We start from the raw sequence: 5,340 nt of genomic DNA, 5'->3' as shown, positions 1-5,340 counted from the left end.
AAAGGTAAAACAATTTGTTCAATTGGATAATAACACTTACTGTTACTTGGATAATAACAGACTCTGGACTTAGCTCTGACCTCTTAATCTCTTTGGTACATGGCTTAATCTTGGTCCTGTTGACATTTTGGAATGGATAATCCCTTATTGTGGGAGAGCTGTCTTGTAGATTGTAAGATGTTTATCACACCCTTGCTTCAATACCCACAGCATGTCAATAGTACCCTGTCTAGGTTTGCATTGCTGTGAACAGACACCATGACCAAGGCAACTCTTATAAAGGACATTTACTTGGGACTGTATAAAGTTTCAGAGGTTTAGTCTATTATCATCATGACAGGAAGCATGGCAGCGTGCAGGCCTACATGATCCTGGGGAAGCCAAGAGATCTACATCTTGATCTGAAGGCAGCCTAGAGGAGACTCCAGCTCATACTGTCCAGACATGAGAATGTATATGAGACCTCAAAGCCCCGCCTCCACAGTGACCCACTTCCTCTAACAAGGCTATACCTCCTTGTACTGATTGGTGTATGGTTGTGGGGATGGTGCCAGTTGTGTTTGAAAAGATTACCTTACAGTTCACTCCTACACCCTCTCGGCTGCTATCACTGTGTGAGGATACCAATCCTTTAAAATCTAACAGGGCAGGAAAAAAGATGGAGTCATCAGGTTTCCTAGGGCCCATATGAAAGAGTTCAGGGGGGAAACAGACCAGCTCATAATTCTATATTTATTTCCTAACTTCTGAAAGCTTCAGGCCTTCTTGTGGAGGCAAGAACTTGTATGCAATTGAATGACTGCCAAGTCAAAACAGGCAAACAAACAACTAAAGAGCTTTTTCACTGAAAAAAAAACTACAGTCTAAACAGGCTGCAGGCCAACACGATTTTGGGGGCATATTATCTGAGGGCAAGATCTGGGGAAAGGGCTTTTATTTAGCCGGTCTTAGTGTTGAACTTAATGGAGTTATTAGGCGATTTGGCTAAAGCAGAGAGGGGAATGAGCAGTTCGGAACAGCCACTTGGAACCTGTTGGTTTCCCAGAGCCTCATGTTACAGAGGACCATGAATTCAGTACTGGGAAATCGTTCTGGCAGCATATGCCACAGACTGTGGTTACTTGAGGCTTAAACTATTTTAGAAAAATAGCAACAACCCTGTATTCCATGACCCCAATATTAGTTTATCTCTTGAAAAGATAATTGAGATCGAGGTTGTGGTTAGAGTCCCCTAGGACCCTAAGCAGTGAGCACACATTTAAGAATTTTCAGCCAGGCACTCTGATCAAAAGAAGAACCTTTCTCTCAGCTAGCTTACTGTGTAGAAAGGGGATTCCAATGCCCAGGATGTAATACCCACTCTAGTTGCTTTGGGGTATGCAGGCTAGACAACTTGGTGATGGAGATTAAGACAGCTCCTGGTAGGCAGGGAAGTCTTAACTTGGACCTGGAAGAGGAAGAGTACTTAGCCTGAAAAAAGAAGTGGGGGCAGACTGTGACGCTTCAGGGAGGCCACAAAGGGCCTGAGGTGTTCTTAACAAAGATGCCTGGTGGGAGAGAAAGGGGATGATGTCCACTCCTAAAGGACAAGTTATACAGTGAGTCTGGATGGAGCTGAAGAAAAGAATGAATTAATCTAAGCCACATTAAGGAAAGTGAACTTTACCAAAGGAAGCAGTACAGTGTGGTGGCCAAGAATGGGACACAAAATGTATTCTTGAATCCCAGTTCTGTTTTTCTGGTCGTGTGATCTTCACTTCTGTGTGGGAAAACCATTTAACTTTTTTTTGTTGCTATTTAATTTAAATAATTAGGGGTCAATGTTACCCAGAGCTCATTACCTTTCTAGTGTCCAGTACCAAGATCCCAGAAGTCCCTGCCAGTGGTCCTGGGCATGCTACTATGGTTCTCATGGAGACTCCTATTTATTCTCTTTACAGTTACTCTACCTTCTGGTACCCTCAGTCTGAGACTATGTTAGGGGATAGCTCTGTGTCAGAGAGTAGGGATGGGATTTAGATGGGCAGGCTGTATGGAATCATACTAAACACGTGACCTCTCTAGCATACGGTGGCAGAGCAGAGGATGGGGGAGGCATGAGTGTGGACCTTGAACCAATGGCAAGCTTTATACACCATTAGTTTCTTGTAGTGTGAAAGGGATTTTTCAATTTGAGTTTGTGTTTGCAGTTCTTATGAAAATACATGTTTCAAGTTAGGAGACTATAATGTATTTGACTTAGTAGACTGAATAATGGCGTAAAATCGTTAGACATATGCTGTGTGGATGTACGTTTGAAGCTGTGTCCTGGAGTAAGCCTGGCTATGCTTAGATCAGGCACAAGGGCTGAGTGCTATACGGGAGGAAAGACAGTCAAAACGGGCCCTTAAACACATTACCAACAATGAAGCTGTGTCCCTCCTGAGGGCAGCAGGACCCAGTGAAGGCGCTAGAGCAGGATCCTGTCATTTGCTAATTACATTTTTTCCTGCAGGGTCTATCTACTCATGCCCAGAACTACTTCTAGAATTCTACAAGGCAAAGACCATTTCCCAGATATATACATTAGAACCAAGGATCGAGAGACATAAAATATTGAACATTTTAAGAGGTGTCATTAGAGATTCAGAAAAGTCATTTTCAGTGGAGGGAGTAAGACCGTATAGAAGGTGGTTATGTTAGTTATATTATGCTGTAGCCAAATATCAGACAACAACTTAAGGGAGCGTAGGTTCATGATTTGTGGGGATACAGCCCATCCTGGTGGACTTTATGGTGGCTGGAGCATGTGACAACTGCTAGATCATATCTTAGGGACTAGAAAACAGAGTAGACCAGGAGGGTAGGCTATAAACTCTAGGGCCTATGCTCCAACTACCCACTTCCTCCAGAGAGGGTTCACCTAGCACAGATTCCCAAACTTCCTTGTATTGGTCAGTCTAGTCTTGACACAGACTGCAGTTAGATGGGAGTCAAAAACCTCAACTGAGGAAGTGTCTCCATCAGATAGGCCTGTGGCCATTTTCTTGACTGTTGGTTGATGTGTAAAGGCCCAGTCCACTATGGGCAGGTAGGCCAGGGCTGTATGAGAAAGGTAGCTGAGAAAGCCAGGGGAAGCAAGCCAGTAACTAACATTCCTCCATGTTTCTGCTCCAAGCTCTTGTCTTGGCTTCCTTCAATGATGGACAATATAAAATAAACTCTTTCTTCACTCAACACTGATATCATCTTGGAACCATGTGATCAAGCAAATGAGCTCATGACCAGGGCATGGGGCGGGTAGTTCACATTCAAGCCATACCATTCAAGTAGGGATGATTTTATATCTGGGCAATCATTTGGCTGGTTGTGAAGGAAATTCCTAGGTTTCCCTGACTCTGAACCCCTTGGCTCAAGAAATATGGAGGTTTTGTGGGAGAGACCTGGACGTAGGAGTTCACTTCACAAAATAAAATCAAAGAGGTTGTGTGTTTATCTTACCCGAGCTCTTAGCTTGAGGGCCTGCAGGGTTGTGACCAAGCTGGAGTTAAAGAGCTCAGCCCTCAGAAGTCTGCTCATTTGCCTTCAGTTTTTCTACACAAAGGACTTCCTGACCTCAGACGCAATGAGGTTCCTTTCTTTTCTGTGGCTGGTCCCATGTCAACTTATTAACGGATTTATTATAACTTTTAGCACATTGTCTTAGGATAGTTTTTCCTTATCTATATGCCTGTCGCTGTAGAGTGATCTCACTGAAGGCCAGAGATGCATCTTAATTATCCTTATGCTTTTGCCACCCAGTACATGACAGGGGACCAGTACATTTTTGTGTGAGTGTGTGTATTTATGTACTGGGCAAATAAGTCGATGAACAAACAGGTAGGAATGCACTTTACTTCAATCATGAGTCCTCTCACAACACATCACAGGAAGCCTGCAGTGGGCTAGGGAGATGCTCAATTGGTAAAGCACTTGTCATATAAGCATGAGAGCTGGGGTAGGACCTCCAGCATCTCTGTGAATGGTCTGCAAGGACCCCAGCATCCATGTGAATGGTCTGCAAGGACCCCAGCATCCCTGTGAATGGTCTGCAAGGACCCCAGCATTCTTTTGAATGGTCTGCAAGGACCTCCAGCATCTTTGTTAATGGTCTGCAAGGGTCCCCAGCATCCATGTGAATGGTCTGCAAGGGTCCCCAGCATCCATGTGAATGGTCTGCAAGGGTCCCCAGCATCCCTATGAATGGTCTGCAAGGACGCCCAGCATCCCTGTGAATGGTCTGCAAGGACCCCCAGCATCACTGTGAATGGTCTGCAAGGGTCCCCAGCATCCCTGTGAATGGTCTGCAAGGACCCCCAGCATCACTGTGAATGGTCTGCAAGGACCCCCAGCATCCCTGTGAATGGTCTGCAAGGACTCCCAGCATCCCTATGAATGGTCTGCAAGGGTCCCCAGCATCACTGTGAATGGTCTGCAAGGGTCCCCAGCATCCCTATGAATGGTCTGCAAGGACCCCCAGCATCCCTGTGAATGGTCTGCAAGGACCCCCAGCATCCCTGTGAATGGTCTGCAAGGACCCCCAGCATCCCTGTGAATGGTCTGCAAGGGTCCCCAGCATCCCTGTGAATGGTCTGCAAGGGTCCCCAGCATCCCTATGAATGGTCTGCAAGGACCCCCAGCATCCCTATGAATGGCCTGCAAGGACCCCCAGCATCCCTGTGAATGGTCTGAAAGGACCCCCAGCATCACTGTGAATGGTCTGAAAGGACCTCCAGCATCCCTGTGAATGGTCTGCAAGGACCCCCAGCATCCCTATGAATGGTCTGCAAGGCATCTAATTATCTTAGTGCTGGAGAGGTAGGAAGAGAGGAGTCCTGAGGCTTGCTAGCCACCCAGTCTAGGCAAATGGGTGGATTCCATTCAGGGACAGAGTTAGTCTCAAAGAGTTGTGTGGACAGCAACTGAGGAAGACACCTGACAGTGACTTGTGGCCACCACAGGCATGAATACACACACACACACACACACACACACACACACACACACACACACACACACACACACACAAAATGATGATATTATACATTATAATGATAAAAATGTCAATGGAAGTAGAAAATAAATTACTTTATTGAAATATACATAATACAGATTTTCTAGTTGATACTTAGACTAATTAATTTTAAGTGATTAAAATTACTGTAATAGCAAAGGAAGTGATCAGTTTAGCAGGTTATACTTGTTTCAATATCTACAAAAACGTTTGCAGAAAAAGAAGTTTCCTTTAAGTTATTTTAGTATAACCCTGATACAAAGAAACTAACACATAATGATTAAAATATGAATATATTTGTTAGAAAA

This window comes from Rattus norvegicus, chromosome 2, assembly GCF_036323735.1.
Source record: "Rattus norvegicus strain BN/NHsdMcwi chromosome 2, GRCr8, whole genome shotgun sequence".
Lineage (NCBI taxonomy): Eukaryota > Metazoa > Chordata > Mammalia > Rodentia > Muridae > Rattus > Rattus norvegicus.
Note: the sequence above shows the minus strand (reverse complement) of the source record.